General features: G+C 41.7%; 1 pseudogene; it reads left to right on the forward strand.

Annotated features, from left to right (window-relative positions):
* The window catches only part of LOC137375027 (nucleolin-like), a 50,196-nt pseudogene that overhangs the window by 8,845 nt on the left and 21,165 nt on the right, over positions 1 to 20,186 (forward strand).

A 20,186-nucleotide genomic window follows, 5' to 3' on the forward strand; every position in this document is an offset into this window, starting at 1 on the left:
AATATTAGCTTCCTAATATGATAGTGCACCACCAGCAAATTGACTCAGTCTAAAACCTATAACTAGATGATCATCAGGAGCAGTGCTGAAATCAGTACTCATTCTAGTCCCATGACTTCTCTACTAGAAATATCAGAAATGAAGTTTAAATATTAAGTATCTTTATTTGGAAGATGTTTAGCATTCTAAACTGTTATTTATTGGATGGTATCCTCACAGCTCTTTAAACAGTTTGGAAACATAATGGAACTTAGGATTCTTTTGCCCATTTATCTATTTCCTGACCATAATTTTACCACCTTATATTTTGGGACAAACTCATATGGTGCATTCTACTCCACTTAATTGCAGACAGTTTAATTGTACTTTACATTCCTATAAGTGAGTCTCACTCAGTTGCTCTTTGTGTGTGAGTGTGGATGGTGCATGTTAGAAGGTAACTCTGTCATGTGAGATCAAAGCTTGTTCAAGATTCTTTTCTTACCTGACATTTTCCAACAAGGGGTCTGTGTATCATGATCAGAAGCAGGATCTCTGCTGGATTTGTCCTGTTTGTAGTCTCGAGAGGCTGAAATACAAATACTGTCCCAACTGAGACAAATTAATACAAGAATTGAACTGGAGATTTTTCTCACGTATGGCTCACATACTAGGTAATCTGTTTACTCACAGCAAAACAGAGGGGTGAGTAGAAGTCTTTTCTCATTATTTGTCTACGTCCCAATGGAATTGCATACTTCTATTGATTTCTGAAGTTCCCTTATTTCTGTCAAAATAACAGTAAGGCTAGTGGTGCTCACTGCTATTTATGCACAAATGGTACAGCAACTTCAATTGAAGTGCAGATGCATGGTTAAATATGGATATCAAAAAGTTGCTGTCCAAGATGCCATTGCCTTTGCAGAAGTGGTATCTTGCTGTCTGTCTCATCATTGATGTGTATTGAACAGCATGAAGTTGGTTACAAACCAATCTCACCACAGAAATCTGAGTCTTGTCCATTCCAGTCTAAGTACCCTTTTAAGCATGCAATAAATGTCAATTACTGCCAAACAACATTTCTGGCACATAAAAATTAACTGTTACATGTTTGGGTCTAATTCCTTAAGGTTTTAGTTGTTGATGAAGATTTTAAAAAGTATTTCCTTTCTGTATCTGATTTGACCCACTCTAATTTACATGTCTTTCTCAGTCCTTGCAGGTGTAGCACACCCCTCTCCCCCCACCCATGCTGCCTGGCGACGGGCCCTTCATCTATATATTTAAATGCACAGTAATACAGAGCTCTGAGGCGATAACCTGGTGGGGAGGGGGAAGGAATAAAATTTTCAGGGCGGGAGGGGTGGGGAAGCTGGGAAAACACTTTTGATTGGATGTGGGGATGGTGGGCAGGGGTTGAAGGGCACAAGTTAGAAGGTTGTGGGGTAAAGTTCAGGTAGGGAAAAAGGCATGCTTTAGCTATCTCAGGCAATGAAATGACCATTGTGGGGGGTGGGGTGGGGGAGGTTGGGGAAGGGCCTCCAGCACATAAGTTTTTACTTAATAAAAATTAAAACTGATACACCTTTAAAAATTCTAATTTTTGCGAAGGGCTTAAAGCCCTTTAAAAATGGCAGTGGCACCTCCGCGGTGGCACTGGACACCTTTGCCAGGGACGCGCTGGCCACCTCCTCTACGTCATCGGGGTCGGCCACTCCGCCCCCTCTATTTAATCTGCCCCCACACGTAATATCATGGGTGCTCAGGGACAGTGCATCCGTGCAGGATGCATGCTGCCATCAGACTGCGCCGCAGGTCGTGGCGGCGCACTTGTAAAATTCAGCCCACAGCTGTTCGTCCTGTGTACAGTTTTAGTCTCCTTATTGAAGGAAGGATGTAAATGCGTTGGAAGCAGTTCAAAGAAGGTTTACTAGTCTAATACCTGGAATGGGTGGGTTGCCTTATGAAGAAAGGTTGGACAGACTAGGCTTGTATCCGCTGGAGTTTAGACGAGTAAGAGGTGACTTGATAGAAACTTGTAACGTTCTTAGAGATCTTGATAGGGTGGATGTGGAAAGGACGTTTCCTCTTGTGGGAGAATCTAGAACTAGTGATCACTGTTTAAAAATACGGGGTCGCCCATTTAAGACAGAGATGATGAGATTTTTTTCTGAGGGTCTTAAGTCTTTGGAACTCTTTTCCTCAAAAGGCAGTGGAAGCAGAGTCTTTGAATATTTTTAAGGCCGAGGTGGATAGATTATTGGTAAGCAAGGGCGTGAAAGGCTATCGGGGCTAGGCGGGAATGTGAGGTTACAAACAAATCAGCTATGATCTGCTGAATGGCGGAGCAGGCTCGAGGGGCCGAGTGGCCTACTCCTGCTCCTCATTCGCATGTTTGTATGTATGTTTGTATGTTTATTCAGGTTCCGTTTATCTTGCTGCACCATTGTCAGATTACACTTTCAAGAATTTGCCACGCAAAAGGTTTAAAAACCTAAACATGCACGAGCAAGTCGAAGTAACAGCATACAATGTTAATTGCCCTGCTACAGCAAATAATGACCCAATATGTATCCATATATATGCAGTGCAATCATGTTCACTGCAATGGAGATATGGACGATGAAACTATTGTGCTCTCCGATCTTCTAGTGGCAAATTTACATCAAGATTTATTGCAGTACTGATTGGAATAGTGGTGAATCATAAGTGGTGCTGCCAATGGATAACTCCAGTAATTGAATTATGGTTAAAAGATTTAATAGCTGGGTTATTTAAGAACTTTAAGTAAACATGAAATTGACCTCAGTTTTCGGACAAGAAATAATCTAGTCAATCAAACAACGAATTAAAATACATCTGCAAGAATTAGTTAAGAATGAATGAGTGTATTTTAGGGGTTGGGGTTGTTGGCACATTGTCTCTTGTCTCTGGATCTCATACTATTATACCTTCTGCAATATTGCCATATTTTAATTATTTTATGTTCTTTTATTGATGAAATATAAACAAAATACATGTTTTTAAAAAGAGTCATTAGTGAACAGAGTACTTTTTAAAAAATCACCATTGATTTTAAAGGGAGCAAAGCTATGAAAATCATTTTTAAATTAAAAAATGTTGCCAATGAAAATAGAGCATGCAAGATTCTTAAGAAAACTTATCATGGCATAAGCAATGGTGTGAGTCATTTACACCTGTGACTTTTGTGCCATAAAACAAGTTATACACCATAGCTGTGCCATTAGAATGACAAGACTCCAGTAAATTCTGGGCAATAATGTGTTTGTGAATGAGTAAGTTGTGTGTTACAGTAGTGAAGGAAGTTGCATACCATGAAGTTACAAAATAAAAGAGAATAAAACAAGAAACAAAGCTGATTTCCCAAAGCATGATCTGATTTGAAAAAAATTAGTGAGCCAGCCAATATATACTAGAATATTCATGGGAACCATCTTTAAAAACAAATGTAATCATTAGCTTTCTACATACTTCAATAAGCAGAACAACGGTCAAGTTATCACATCTTTTGTTACCACTCGCAGCTGATGATCACAGAATTGTCTGAAAAAATTAGCATGAAAAATGAAATGATCTGAAACTAGAAAATCAAGTACAAGAAATTATGCAAGTGATATATAGAAGAGATCAGTAAGACCTCCTTCTTTTCTTTATAAATGATTGGGTGTTGGGGAGGTGAAGAGAGGAAACTGAAAATCCCTTCACATACCACAGTTCTGATTACACTTCTGATACTTGCTGCAAAATTGTACATTTTTCTTCCAGCTAAGAGCAGCATACTGTACTACTGAGTTCTGCTGCTGCAAGCTTAACAAATGGTATAAATTGAGAGCCAAAAGGTGCAGTGCCTTCATGATCAGAATGAATAGAGAAATTAAGAATGGTAAGAATAATGGACAGAAAAAAAGTTCAAAAATGGGAGGAAAATATTTAAACAGAATGCACAGAGAAACAATACAATAGAAGGTATTGTATAGAAAAAATCAGAAGGAAAAATGTAACAAAGAATGGTTGCTGGCCTCTTTGTCTAAGATCTTAATTAATTGCGCAGGTATTTGTTTAATATTCATATGTACCTTTTCAATGCAACCTATTAGACAAAATCCAAAATATGTATCCATTCTCGCAGCTCCAACATTTCCTCTTCTCCCAGCAGGAGAGAAACCATTATGTCCCGTGGAATATTGATAATTTCATTCCATAGTTGTACCCATATGCAGCAATCCTATTCCCAACAGTGACCTGTTTTGTCTTCCATGGAATAATAGTGACCAGAGAATTTGATGGCAGTGCAAAAGGCAGATGAGAGGAAATTGTGCTGTAACTTTAGTGAAGACCTCAGCACACTTCTCAATGAGGTGGAGGCAAAGTATCACTGGTTTATCAGTAATGATATGTATTAGGTGCCTAGAAAAGTTAGCACCTTGGTGTGGAAGAAGGTCACAGAGGCTGTGACTGCTAGCAGCACTGTTCCACAGACCGTGGAGCAATGTCACAAGAAATGATTTAACATGATCTGCCAGGGTTTGTGGATTTCTTGGAAATTTTTTCATTTAAGATTTAAAAGGTTATGAAGCAAAGGTCTTGTTTGCAGGTGGATGGGGTGTTCAGGGTTAGATGACATTAAGTGGTCATAAAATTTAGTTGCCTATGTGCTTGTAAATATCACTTAACTGCACCCCACAGAGTAGAAGTGTGAAATTGTTTCTGAATCACCCAACAAATCTCATCCAATTCACCAAAAAGGCACAAAGTGATGTTTATTTTGAAAGTCTGTTTAGAGTAAGATGCCTCATAGTTCCTGAGGCATTCATTGACTTGGGTTATATGGTCTTTCTGAAGGATCTTAATGAGTATGAAGAGAGGACCAGGCAGTGTTCTGTTAATTATTGAGAGTTATATTTATAAATTACTGTTTGTGTTCAACTTGAGTCGGTTATTGTACTTACATATCAGCCTGTAGTCATTCTAAAGTATTCAAAATAATGTTATTAACATGAACCATTATAACATTACAACAGTTTACATAGTAGAAACATAGTTAATTAGCACAAATGGTGTTAAAAGTTTTGCACTAGGCGCCTTAAATTTACATTGTTCGGCAATGAGTCTTTGCTGCTAAAATAAAATGTCACTTTTCACTTTCCATCAGTTTTTCTGATTTCCTGGGGGAGGGAGTACTTTTGCCACTCTCAATATCCAAATCAGCTATTAGCTGCTCTCTAGCCACCCTGGCAGCTGTAGCTGGTGGCTTCCTCAGGTCAATAATGTGGCATGGCTTCAGCAACATCCATTCTGGGATCCTCTATTTTATCTATTGCTGCCACAATCTCATCTGTGGTGTGGAGGGTCAGTCCTTCCTGCAGGGCAAAGTTGTGCAAAAGTGCTTCCTGATCAGCTTTTGGGCATGGTGCCTGACTCTTCTTTGTTGATCCCTGTATTGGGCTGGCATATAACAGAAACCATATAAAACTGGTTCACAGAGTTGTAAAGGCATGTTCCTTTCTCACAGGCTTTAATGTATTTCAGTACCTGTTAGAAAGATAGTCTCAGTTATTTTGAAGTCATCTTACAATGTCATGTGCATATAAGGATATTAAAACATCAGATTTTTTTTAAAAAGTCACTTCAATCTTTCTAAAGAGTCATTTACATTGAAACATTAAAGAAGTCAGATAAAGATTGATAAAGTCAATACATTCAAAGATTTTTTAAAAGTCACTTCAATCTTGTTAAAGATGTCAAATAAATAAAATTCATTTAAGAAGTCTGATAACCCATGCTAAAAAGTTATATTAACAATTAACAAATAACATTTTAACATTCAAAATGTCTGCACTTATCTCTGAAAGTTCCCGTATATTGCTGCCAGTGCCTTCCTGGACAGAATTAACTCTCCCGAGCAAACTCTGCATCTGATAATACAAGCTCTAAACAAAACCATGTAAAAGTTAGCTAGTTGTGGGCAATTAACCCAATTTAACAAACTATGGGACCTTGCCACTTTACAAAGCAGTTCCGCAGGACCATCAGCAAAGGCTCCCCTGGAGTGCATTCCCACGCACTGCAACTTCAGACTTTTGGCGCAAGTGCGCATGCTGGCAATTGCGGAGCCGCTGACATTCACCACTATGGGAATGCAAAATCTGGCCCAAATCTAGAATTTACATGGATAAAACCCATTTTATATGTGGATATGGAAATTTAGAATGGTAAAACGGTTGAGAAACAATAAGCCACAGCAGGAAGTTGCAAGGTGCTGAGATCGATATAGGGACTGGATATAGTGAATGTGGTATCATTATTCAAGAAGGGTAGTAGGGATAAACGAGGTAATTGCAGGCCAGTGAGTCTAACATCAGTGGTAGGGAAACTATCGGAAAAAATTCTGAGGGATAGGATTAATCTCCACTTGGAGAGGCAGGGATTAATCAAGAATAGTCAGCATGGCTTTGTCAGGGGAAGATCATGTCTAGCAAATTTGATTGAATTTTTCGAGGAGGTGACTAGATGTGTAGATGAGGGTAAAGAAGTTGATGTAGTCTACATAGACTTCAGTAAGGCTTTTGATAAGGTCCTGCATGGGAGATTGGTCAAGAATGTAAGAGCCCATGGGATCTAGGGCAATTTGGGCATATTGGATCCAAAATTGGCTTAGTGAATCTAGGAGGTATGATCAGTAAGTTCGCAGATGACATGAAAATTGGTGCTGTCGTAAATAGTGAGGAGGAAAGCCTTAGATTACAGAATGATATAGATAGGCTAGTAAGATGGGAGGAGCAGTGGCAAATGGAATTTATTTCTGAGAAGTGTGACATGATGCATTTTGGGAGGACTAACAAGGCAAGGGAATATACAATGGATGGTAGGACCCTAGGAAGTACAGAGGGTCAGAGGGAAATTGGTGTATTTGTCCATAGATCACTGAAGGCAGCAGCACAGGTAGATAAGGTGGTTAGGAAGGCATATGGGATACTTGCCTTTATTAGCCAAGGCACAGAATTTAAGAGCAGGGAGGTTATGCTGGAGCTGTATGAAATGCTAGTTAGGCCACAGCTGGAGTACTGTGTACAGTTCTGGTCGCCACACTATAGGAAGGATGTGATTGCACTGGAGAGAGTGTAAAGGAGATTCACCAGCCTGGGCTGGAGCATTTCTGCTTTGAAGAGAGACTGGATAGCTTAGGGTTGTTTTCCTTAGAGCAGAGAAGGCTGAGGGGGGACCTGATTGAGGTATACAAAATTATGAGGAGCATAGATAGGGTAGATAGGAAGAAACTTTTTCTCTTAGCAGAGGTGTCAATAACCAGGGGGAATAGATATAAGGTAAGGGGCAGGAGGTTTAGAGGGGATTTGAGGAAACATTTTTTCACCCAGAGGGTGGTTGGGATCTAGAACCTAAAGGGGTGGTACAGCTGGAACCCTCACAACATTTAAGAAGTATTTAGATGAGCACTTGAAACGCAGTAGCATACAAGGCTACAGGCCAAGTGCTGAAAATGGGATTAGAATAGATAGGTGCTTGATGTCAGGCACAGACACAATGGGCCGAAGGGCCTGTTTCTGTGCTGTATAACTCTCTGATTCTAATGAAGTCAGAGCAAATAACTTACACTGAAACACTGGTGCTCTGGATATTGTGTCAATTTACATATAAGGTTATTAATAGCTCACTGTAATGAAAAGATAGATCATGGGTGGAATCTTTTTCAACATTTGTACTAATAACGTAGTTTTTTTTATGTTGCCCCGCCTGATAAACGCTGTGTCCGGGTATGAATTTATCAGTAGCTATTTCAATGATGCATGGAATAAACTTCATTCTCAATGGGCACAAAATCTACCAAAAGATCTGTTGTGGCGCGTGTCACCATAAACACAAAAAACCACAAGCTTCGCAGACTCGAAAGCATACAAACTTTACTTTCCAGAGTCTGTTTGTGACAACGAACAGGAGACGACGCTGTTGCTCTTTGTATTGGAGCAATGCAGCAAACAGAAACTGGAGAAAACTGCAAAAAGCTGTTGCACTGAATCTTTAACCTGCACGTACTGCAAGGAGTGTGCGTTATTCAGAAGACGGTCTGGAAACAGACGCGTTCTTCGTTCTGGTAATTCAAATACTCCTGAAAACAGTGAAAATTGTGAAATGTAATAATGTCGATCTTCGTTTGGCAGTCATATTTGGAGAAATGCTCTTCTGTACATTTTGTTCTGCTTTGACTATTATTCGGCTCCACTGTTGAAACAGCATTTTTCTTTCACACAGAGGAGCTGTCACTGGTGCTGAAAAGCACAACTCGGGCAGGAGTCTCGAATTAGTTCCGAAACACCAGCATTTAATTGGACTGCGCAAATCGCCATATCGACTTCCTGTTGGAAAAAAAAATTAAATAATTTATGCCGTTTAGAGAAAGAAGTTTATAATGTGCGATATATCCTATAGCTTATCTTACCTTTTATATTCAAAACGCGGTTTCGAGGAGAAACGTTTATTTGGCTGTAACTGTGCGACTTAACCATGCTGGATAAACCTAGCAGTATCGTCTTCGAATCGGATCAAATCTCTTCATTGAATTGGGTCAAGGATCCAGTACGATTACATTCTGTCTCAAACTGTTAATTAACTCACCATACATAATCGTCATAACATGGATAAAGCCTGAGCTGCTTGGGATTTGTTCCCAGTATATTTAATCTGAGCAAAATAGTAGTTTTGTACAGAGAAGTGTAAGATATAGAAAATGTCTTTTGATTGCATATAATAAGCAGAGTCTGCTTCGAAAGCCAATTGAAATCTTTGGGCTTAAAGGTTATATAGTTCAGTATAATAATATATTCTTGAGTGGTAAGGTGATGCATTACTGTTGCGTCACATACCATATTAATATATGCAGATATATTAAACGAATAATAAAGATGAACATTTTCAACAGTTTTTACAGTTTAAGCCTTTAAAAAAAATCTGAATTAACATTTGTGTACAGGATAAATGTGCGTCCTCGAACAAGACTAATGTTTGCATCAGTGCCAGATATTTATGAGGTACTTCATTGTATGCAGTCAGGAATTCCAGCCTGGAAGATTGTGAATGACCATGTGTTCAGTGATCAACATCTTGTAAACTCAAAACTATCTTGGTGTAGCATCACACATATTGAACGTTTCAGTAAAACTACAGATCCACCCCCCCCCCCCCCCCACCCATTGGAAGTGAAGGAAGATTATATTTTTCTAATCATGCAAATAATGGAGAAAAATAAGTTATTTTTCACTGGGATGAATAAATAAAGGAATCTTAAGCAAATACTGCAATTATAGCAAAAAGAACTAAGAGTAAGAGATTGTGGGGAGCACAACCAAAGAGACTTGTATTTTAAGCAGGTCATACTATGTCCTAGGTAAATAATATCACAAATATTTCCTCCCGCCAGACTGTACAAACTAATCTTCTCCTACAACGATGTCTTGGATGAAACTGTTTATGGAGGGAATCACTCAAGTAAAGAAGCATACACAGAACTGTGTCCCACTGTAAACTAACCTTTATAAATATCACCCAAACTTAACCAGAGAACACTGAATTTCATATCACAAATTTGTTTTACTGTACACATGTACATTTACAGCTAGTACCTATTTTTATCACTGTGCCTACCCCTGATGTTTCTTTGTGCTCACCTTGACATTGCATCAAGATAAGTTTAAGGTGGTAGCTGAGGCTCATGGATGCCAGTGCTAGATTTGCTGCTGTATGATGAGCCTCTTGAAACTGGTCATCACCACCTCAGGGCATCTGAGTTATGGGAGGAGACTCAGCAAGCTGCCAGTCCAGATGTGAGGTCAACCTAGTCCTGATCCCTGACACAAATATGAATAAGCACCTGAGGGAGCTGACTAGAAAGGAAATGAGGAGTTAACTAGAAAGAGGACTGCAATATGAAGGTGAACTGTAGCTACACAAACTGTATTGGTTCCTGGATCTGAGAGCCCTTTGATCAGCAGTAGCCCATCGAGAGCAGCATTAGTTGGATCCTGTACATCTTGAAAGATATTGCCCCAGATTTCTCGGAAACTGCTTTTCATTGATATCCCAAGACCTGAAGGTCAATGATCTATGCATGCTTGCCGGATTACGGTGCACTGACTGACCTGTCACCCCCTTACTGTTCATCAATTCTTCGTGCTATTATGAGGATTTCTACCCCTACAAAAATAGATTAACAAATGCAGCTGTGTGCCTGTCATTGGGGATGCACGCAGTTGTTCATGGTACTGTCACCTGCTCCAAGTAGTCCTGCAAAGTTTCAAATCCTTCTCAGAGATTGGCACTAGCAGTGGAATCAGCTGTGATCCCTTCTACCATCTCTGTCTTCTGAGATGGTCCTCAATGCCTCCATTTGAATATGATGCTCATCCACTATCATTTTTAGAGCAGGAGCTCAGAGATCTGAGTCTACAGACTTGGGAGTTAGGGGTTGACTTCAGTGGAACCTCAATACCCACTGTTGGATCCCATTTTCACTTCCACCTCCTCTGGTACCATGAGGATAATGAATGAAGGAGTGCCCCACAAATAAGAAGACTGCACAGCAGTCACAAGTGGGACTGAACATAAATCCTTCTAGAAGTGGATTGGCACTAGATATTTCATCTTAAATATCTCTGGATTATAATGGGAAAAATTAAGAACCTAGAGAGACTTTTGAAGAGTGCACACCAATTATCATTTCAGCTTGGATAACTTCCTAGAAGGGTGTTTATCTGAAATCAAGTCGCTAATGATAGCCACATGATGTCAGGTATATCACCCAGGCAGAACGTGAGGTGTTTTCTTTCTAACATACATGAACAAATAATCTTGATTGTATTGTCTAACCATATTTCTATATTTGTAGCATTTAGTATGCAATCAATATTGAATCAAATTGATTGCAGGTTTTGCACTATTTTTGTCACACAGATTTATGATGTAGCATAATCAAGTCCTTAAAATTATATTTATCATGGCATCATTAAATTAACATGGAGAAGTTGGAAGTTCAATAAAGAATATGAGGTATAACTGCAAACAAGCTTCTCTCATTGTATAGGAGATAAGAAAAATGAAATTGCCCATAAAGCTGAAAACAGGCATTTTTCTTAATGCAAGGGCTCCATCCCAAAAGGTGATTTAAATCCAGGATATTGCCATATTATTGGGATTGTACATCCATATTTATTGAGACATAAAGCGTATGGCGTGCTTGCCTTCATCGGTCGAGGCATTGAATACAAGAGTTGGGATGTCATGTTACAGTTGTACATAACGTTGGTTAGGCTGCACTTGGAGTACTGTGTGCAGTTCTGGTCGCCGCACTACAGGAAAGATGTGATTAAGCTAGAGAGGGTGCAGAAAAAATTCACAAGGATGTTGCCTGGTTTGGAGGGCTTGAGTTTAAAAAGAGATTGGATAGGCTGGGTCAGTTTTCCCTGGAGAGAGGGAGGCTGAGAGGGGACATGATAGAGGGATATAAAATTATGAGAGGCATAGATAGGCTAGACAGCCAGATTCTGTTTCCCATTGTAGGGGTGACTAAAACTAGAGAGCATAGATTTAAGGTGAGAGGAAGGAGGTTTAAAGGGGATCAAAGGAGTAAATTTTTCACACAAAGAATAGTGGGTATCTGGAATGAGCTGCCTGAGGAGGTGGTGGAGGCAGGAACAGCAGCAACATTTAAGAGGCATCTGAACAGGTACTTGAATGAGCAAGGCATAGAGGGATATGGAATTAATGCAGGCAGGTGGGATTAATATTGATAGGCATTATGGTCGGCATGGACGCGGTGGGCCGAAGGGCCTGTTTCTATGCTGTACGACTCTATGACTCTATGACTCTATATTGAAACATCTTTAAAGTTTCCGCCAAAAATAGAAATGGAATATTTATTTTACATATTTTGTAACATAACCAAGAAAACTTATGTGTTTGAATAAAATGTGATAAAAGTGCATGCTAACACGGGGAACCTTGCCCAACACCAACATGTATCAGAGCCTGTGATTTTCTGACAATGTGCTGGCAGCAATGAGATTTCCTTGCCACCAGCAAATGATCCCCAATGTGTTCGCAGTGGTCTTAATGAAAATGTATTTTCAGTCCCTTTAAAGTGAATAACTTGAGACCAAACTGCAAATTGATTTATTATAAATCATATGGGTATGTACATAATTTGATGACTAGCACTGTGCCTTCACTATATTTACAGTGAAAAATTGGTTATCTGTAAATATTGGGGTAGTGTAGGTAAAACCACTCCCTGACAGCTTATCAGTGCTTAGTGCTGCTCTGCGGATTTCTACCCCCTCAAAAATAGATTAACAAATGCAGTGAAAACAAGAATTGTAGCTGATGTTTGTTTATTAAGGCCTTCTTAAAGTCATTCATGTGAGATGCTGTGTGTGCCTGCACTCTACTGAGCTGATCTTGCACTATAATGTAAGAACAGCTCATCAAATAAATGTTGTCACATCCGGTGCAGAGCAAGAAGGGGTCAAAATGATGGGTCATCAGGCACTCGGAGCTCTTAAAGGGCCACTGTCACCATTAATAGAGAACTGGCTGAAAATATAAAATGGTGGCAGAAGCAAGGTGCAGTGGTTTTGATGGTATTTTTGCAGGAGGTGCTAGAGTGAAGGGTGTATATTTTTGGACCAGAGGGCATCAGAGGGGCACCTTCTAGTTAAATGTACTGCCAGAGCAACCTAGATTGATATGGCAGAGAGATAATGCTGTCTCACCATTTGCTGCACTATGCCTAATTGCTAAAGTAAGTCTGCCCATGCTTCATATGATTTAACAGTGTAGTCTTGCAAGGTATCATGATGCTGCATCACAGAGAAACCATACCCAACTTTCTAGAAACTAGTCAGGTACTTCTCAAGTGAAAAAAAGAACATGCCCATGCTTTACCAGGGCACTCTGCCATCCTACTATCACAATATGTTTGGTGTGGCTCAGTTGGTAACACTTTTGCCTCTGAGTCAGAAGGTTCTGGACTTATGTCCCACTCGAAGCCTTGAGCACAAATTCAAGGTTGACACCCCAGTGCAGTACTGGGAGTGCTGCACTGTTGGAGGTGCTGTCTTTCAGATGTGATGAGAAACTGAGGCTCTGCCTGCCCTCTCAGGTGGTCTAAAAGATTCATTGGTGCTATTTTGAAGAAGAGCAGGGGAATTATCCCTGGTGTCCCGGCCAATATTTACTCCTCAGCCAACATCACAAAAACTGTTTATTTAGATATTTTCACATTGCTGTTTCTGGGAGTTTGCTGTGTGCAAAATGGCTGCCATGTTACAACAATGACTACACTTCAAAAATTTCATCGGCTGTAAAGTGCTTTGAGACATCCGGTGGTCATGAAAGATGCTATATAAATGTTAATCTTTCTTTTTGTGGCCCAAGGCATTTATCAAGCAAAAAACACCAAACATACTAACCACAGAACATACTTGAATACAACATGCAACTCTCTTGTTCCTTAGTTCAACATATGTAGCTTGTTCTAAATGCTTGCTAGATACTACTGACACCAGTGAATAAAGGCAGTAAGAGGTACATCTAGGCTGTTAGCCTTTACTTCTTGCAAACAAAGGGCTCTGGAGATTCTGAGTGTGGAAAAAATAGGAGTGGGGAAGGTTAGGCCATGATCTTTTCAAGTTCATAACCTGTCGTATTGCCGTTTGTTTTTCATGGAGATGTTAATGAATTAAGAGGCCTGGGTAAATGAGGCATCTATGACCTGCATGATGCATGTTTGCTCTGCAGGTTGGATGATTTTAGCAAATATCACCCGCTATTGCATGGAATTACTCTACCGTTTTAAAGGTTCAAGACTACAGTCACCAGTAACAATGAGAGACAGTTGTCCCTAGCTGCAGAAATATGAAAAGTTTCTGCAAAAGTGTTGTTTTGCCATACAGATTTCATCTGTCATGCTTAGATATAAATGTGTGTGCCCACAGCTAGTGCTATAATCATGGTCCCTCATGGACTTCCTGAGTTGCAAACTTATTTGTTTGGCATGACTCCTGTTATCTTTATCTGTCTCCTTCTCCAGAACCAGCAAATTGGATTCCCAGAAGGATACACATAGTTCAAAACAGCACACAATGACTGCTTTCTATCAAAACAGGCACAAATAAGCAATAAGAGAATCTGTTAATAAGGCTTTAATTAGTTTCACTAATATCCTTCTTCCCAGACATCTGAAAAAAAGTATCAAAAATACTTTAACAGCAAGGGAAAAGGCCTTTCATGTAGTGCCCATTTTATGTAGGTTTTGAGCATCTGGAGTGGTGTTCAGGCACTGCAAATGCATTATGGTTTCATTCTCCAGATTACATACAAATTGAGACTTTAATGAGCCCAGTATACAACAGGTGCTACAGGCACTTCTGTGTTGTATTAGGATGCATTATGAGCATCAGGCAGTTAGAAGGCTATGATGCCCTTATTACAGGAACTGCTGCCTAATGCACAGCAACACCTAAGAACTTAACATCAGAGCCAAAAGCACAGTATTCACCAGTTACTTTCAACATTATAATTTTAGATTTGGTGTATCTGTATTTCATATGATCAAGGATTTTGGGGCAACATTGTGCTTTCAAAAAAATACCAGATACAATTTAAACATACAAGTTCATTCCACGTAACGTCCCATACAATTGGACTTGAAAACTTATAACTATCTCTTTATAAACTTTCCCTGGATTTTGGGTTTTCTGAGAATTTAAAAGTGTAAATTTTCATATGTTTTGATATTTGTTGAACAAAACCTTTTCTTTACAATTCTGGATAATGAGTTTAATAGTTTACTTCTTTCATCATTGTATTTTTTCTTCTTTAAACTTTTATTTCAGATTATCAAATCACAAAACCATGAGTTGTTATACCATAGTTTGTGGTGCCTCTGCTTCCCCAATCTGTTGCCCTGGTTACAATAAAGGAGTTGTTCAGCAGCACCAACAGTACTTGCTTTTAGCTACTTGGGATGGATGACACTGGGCTGGATTTTATGTTGGGCGGACGGGAGCTGGCCACCGACGTAAAAGTTGGTGGCAAACCCACTACCGCCTAGCCTGGGGATCCGACACGCATTTTATGGGTCCCCAGGCTTCAATCATTCCGAGGCAGGACTTCCACCTGCTTGTGGAAGGAAGTCCCACCTCATTGAGCTGCTGGCCAACCATTGGGCTGGCAGCTCTTAGGCCAGGCGGCATCACCACGAGCGGTGGCCACTGCAGGGATTGCAGCTCAGACGAGGACATGGAGACAGGAGTGCAGGTAAGTTTAGGTTGCCTCGCTGGGGGTAATTGGTCGGGCCCCGGCGAGGCAACACTGGTCATTTGGGGGGTGGGGGGGGGGGGTGCGTCTGGGTCCTGGGGGTGTTTGGGTAAGCGGGGGCAGCCTTCAATTGGGCACCCCATGCCCATTTGTCAGGGCCCAACCCCCGGGGTGCTGAGAGGCTGCCAGCTTTCACCGGATGGCCTTTCCTGGCTCCAGAATGCCCGCTTGCCACGGGTAAAATCCCCGTGGAGGCGGGTGAAGGCCCATAAGTGGCTGTTAATTGGCAACTTAAGGGCCTTGATTGGCCTGGGGTGGGCGGCTCGTTTTTCGCCCCCCCCCCATTGCCCTATGTAAAGTGGGGTGGAGGCGGGAGCGGGTCACCATCCGGCTTGCTGGGGTGGCGTAAAATTCCAGCCACTGTCTTTCTGAATCTGAGCTGCAATTAGAACTGCCAGCGTGCTGATCTGTGGGCACACGAATCTAGCTCTCAGAACAATGTGGATCTTCAGGAACAGCAACAATAACAACTGCTTGCATTTATATAATGCCATTTACTGTAATAAAGCATTCCAAGATGCTTCACAGGAGTATTATCGAACAAAATTTGACATCGAGGCAAATAAGGGGATAATTGGGCAGATGAACAAAATAAGTTTGGTTTTAAAGATTGTCTTAAGGGAGAAAAGAGAGGTGGAAAGGCAGACAGGTGTAGGAAAGGAATTCCAGAGCTTAGGGCCTCAGCAGCTGAAGGCATGGCCACTAATGGTGGATCAATTAAAATTGGGGATGGGCAAAAGGCCAGAATTGAAGGAGTGCAGATATTTCAAAAGGTGCTAGGACTGGAGGAGATTATAGAGACAAGGATGCTGCTTTATCTCAGCACAAAAGCTCAGGCTCGGCATTTAGCCTCTCTGAGGTACGGTAGCATAGTGGTTATGTTATTGGACTGGTAATCCAGCAGCCTGAACTAATAATCCAGAGACATGAATTCAAATGCCACCATGGCAGTTTCTGAAATTGATTTCAGTTCATTAAATAAATCTGGAATAAAAAGCTAATATCAGTAATCATGGCTATGAAGCTGTTGGATTATTGTAAAAATCCAACTGGTTCACTAGTGTCCTTTAGGGAAAGAAACATGCTGTTCTTACCTGATCTGCCTGTACGTAACTCCAGACCACAGCAATGTGGATGACTCTCAATTACTCTCTAAAATGGCCGAGTGTCATGCTAGGCCCCCACCTGCCAAGAATGACGCACATTAATTTTGTCATGAATATTGATTTTAAACTGTTTCTGGAGCGAGGAAAGGACTTGTTAAACAGACTAGCCGTGGCTAGAAAAGATACTTGCATATTAACAGATAGTGCTTGGAAGGACAAAGGACCATTCCCTGACACAGTCAACGCACAATGGACCTTGATCACCAAGTTTTGTGTCTAAGAGGAGCATTCCAGAGACTGCTAAGGTGATACAATCCAGGACTGGTTGGACCAGCTGGTCACATGTTCCAGGGGTTTTTTGAACTAGCCACAGAGAGTTTGAACTCAGAACGACTGTTTGCTCCTGGACTGAGAAGATCTCTCCTGTCTGCTCTCATCTCTTTCTTACAAGCCTCTGAATCCACTGAAGACACATGGCCCCCAAGAGAGCAAAGTCTCTATAGCGAACACGATTTAAGAAGAATACTGGGCCCCAAAGAAAAGCATGATCTACCTACAATCAAGGACTCTACAGTGAGCTTGAAGAACCGTAACAACGACTCTTCAGATATTGCCTCAAACTTTTCCACTTTATTTTCCTTCTGCTCACTTCTGTCTCTATTTGCATGTGTGTATCGCGTATGCATGCTAGCATGGGCGCGTTGTGTATCTGTAGATGTCAAACGAATTTGAGTTTAATAAATTTCAATTTTTCTTCTTTAAACCTAAGAAAGCCTGTTTGTGCTGGTTTCTTTGCCTTATAATTGGAAGCAGTGAACAAGATTCAACAAAGGGGAGCTAAAAACAGTGTGTTTAAAATTAAACCCTGTTACGGTAAGGCCAGGTGAAGGCTGAGAGGGACCCTTAGACACCTTTCTCACCTGGTCATAACACCTAGCAAGCCACTTAGATTACCAAACAGCTAAAAAAATTACATATTTAAAACCCAACAGACTATTCAACATTGTCCTAGGTATTGGACTTGGACTCAACAAAGGCAAACCCAGCCCAATCGACCCTGCAAAGTCCTCTTCACTAACATCTGGGGACTTAGATCAAAATTGGGAGAGCTGTACCAAAGACTAGTTGAGCAACAGCCTGGAAGATCATACTCACAGAATCACACATATCAACAACTGTTCCAGACTCCTCCATCATCATCCCAGCTATGTCCTGTCCCACTGGCAGGACAGACCCACCAGAGGTAGCAGCGTAATGGTATATCAGACAGGGGGAGTAATTCTGGAAGTCCTCAACATTGACTCTGGACTTCATGAAATCTCATGGCATCAGGCTAAATGTGGACAGGGAACCCTCCTGCTGATTATCACCTATGTCCTCCCTCAACTGACAAAATCAGTGTTGCTTCCTGTTAAACAGCACTTAAAAGAAGCATTGAGGGTACAGAAGGTACTCTGAGTGGGGGGGAATTCAATATCCATCAGCAAGAGTGGCTCAGTAGCATCAAAACTGATGGAACTGGTTCAGTCCTAAAAGACATAGCTGTCAGATGGGACTTTAAACAGGTGGTAAGAGAATCAACATGAACAAGTATTGTAGCAGTAACTACTGCACAGGCCTTATGGAGTCAAAGCCCTGGCCGGAATTTAGCCCTTGGTGGATGGGAGCTGGCCACGGACTGAAAAGTCGGTGGCGCACCCGCGTCTGCCTGGTCTAGGGATCCGACCTGTATTTTGCGGGTTCCCGGCTTTTAACTCTTCTAAGGCGGTTCCACCCGCTTGAGGTAGGAGGTCCCACCTAATAGAACTGGTAGCCAATCAGCGGGCTGGCAGCTCTCTGTCCCAGCAGTGCCACCGGGAGTGGCCCCGGCGAGGCAAGTGTGGTTGATTGGGGGCACGGGGGAGGGGTGCGTTTTGAGGGTGGCTGGGGCAGTGGAGGGGGCCCTTCATCAGGCACAGGGTGCCTGATCAGGAGGGCCCCCTCCCAGGTCGTCGGAAAGCTGCCTGCTTTTGTCAGGTGACTTTTCTCGGGTCTAGGACGCCTGCTTGCCATGCGTAGAATCACCGTGGAGGCAGGCGAAGGCCCTTAAGTAGCTATTAAGTGGCCACTTAAGGGCTTTGATGAGCCTGGGTCGGGCGGGCTGTTTATCGCCGCCACCGCCCTACGTAAAATGGCGGCGGAGGCGGGAACAGGTCGGGAGGGCCCCCTGAGCCTCCCAGTCCATTTTATGTCACCCACCCCACCCCCACCCCCCACCATCATCCTGCTTTTTGGGGGGATTTAAAATTCAGCCCCTTGTTTTCACACTGAGGACACCCTCTGTCGTGTTATATGGCACTACCACTGGGCTGAATGGGATACATTCAGAACAAATCTAGCAGTTCAAAACAGGCATCCATAAGATTCTGTGGGTTATCAGAGGCAACAGAATTATATTCCAACACAATCTGTAACCTAATGGCCTGGCATGTCCCTCACTCCACCATTACAATCAAACCAGGGGACCAGCTCTAGTTCAATGAGGAATGTAGCACAGCATGCCAGGAGCAGCACCAGGCATTTCTAAAAATGAGGTGGAAAATTGGTGAAGCTATGATAGAGGACTACATGCATTCTAACCAACAGAAGCAGCATACTGTAGACAGAGCCAAGTGAGCCCACAACAAACTGACCAGATTAAAACTCTACAGTCCTGCTGCATCCAGTCATGAATGGTGGTGGACTATTAAACAACTAATGGGAGGAAGAGGCGGTTCTATGAACATCCTCATCCTCAATGATGGCCGAGCCCAGTCTGTGAGTGCAAAAGTCAAGGCTGAAGCTTTTGCAATCATATTCAGAACTGTCAAGTGGATAATCCATCTCAGCTTCTTTCTGAGGTCACCGCTATCACAGATGTCAGTCTTCAGCCAATTCAATTCATTCCACATGATATCAAGAAATAACTGAGCACACTGGATACAGCCAAGGCTAGAGGCCATGACAGCGTCCCAGCTATAGTGCTGAAGAATTGTGCTCCCGAAATAGCCATGCTTCCAATCAAGTTGTTCCAGTACAGCTACAACACTGGCATCTATCTGACAAAATGGAAAATTCTTAGGAATGTCTAGCCCACAAAAAAGCAGGACAAATCCTATCTGGCCAGTTATTGCCCCATCATCCTACACTCAATCTGCAGCAAAGCGATGGAATGTATCATTGATGGTGATATCAAGTGGCACTTACTCACCAATAACCCATTCACTGATGCGCATTTTGGATTCCATCTGGACCACTCCATTCCAGGACTCATTACAGCGTTGGTACAAACATGGACAAAAGACCTGAAGTCCAGGGGTGAAGTGGGGAATGATAACCCTTGACATAAAGGCAGCGTTTGACTGAGTGTGGCATCAAGGAGCCTGAGTAAAATTGAAGTCAGTTCAGATTGGAGGAAAGCTCTCTACTGACTTACTCGAATTATACGCAGTACAAAGGAAGATGGTTGTGGTTCTTGGAGGCCAATCATCTCAGCCCTAGGACATTCCTGCAGGGTAGCGTCCTGAGCCCAACAATCTTGAGCTGCTTCATTAATGACTTTTCCTCCATAATAAGGTCAGAAATGGCGATGTTCGCTACTGATTTCACCACGTTCAGCACCATTTACAACTCCTTAGATAATGAAGCAATATATGCAACAAGACCTGATAAGTG

Source organism: Heterodontus francisci, chromosome 11 (assembly GCF_036365525.1).
Source record: "Heterodontus francisci isolate sHetFra1 chromosome 11, sHetFra1.hap1, whole genome shotgun sequence".
In the NCBI taxonomy this organism is placed as follows: Eukaryota; Metazoa; Chordata; class Chondrichthyes; order Heterodontiformes; family Heterodontidae; genus Heterodontus; species Heterodontus francisci.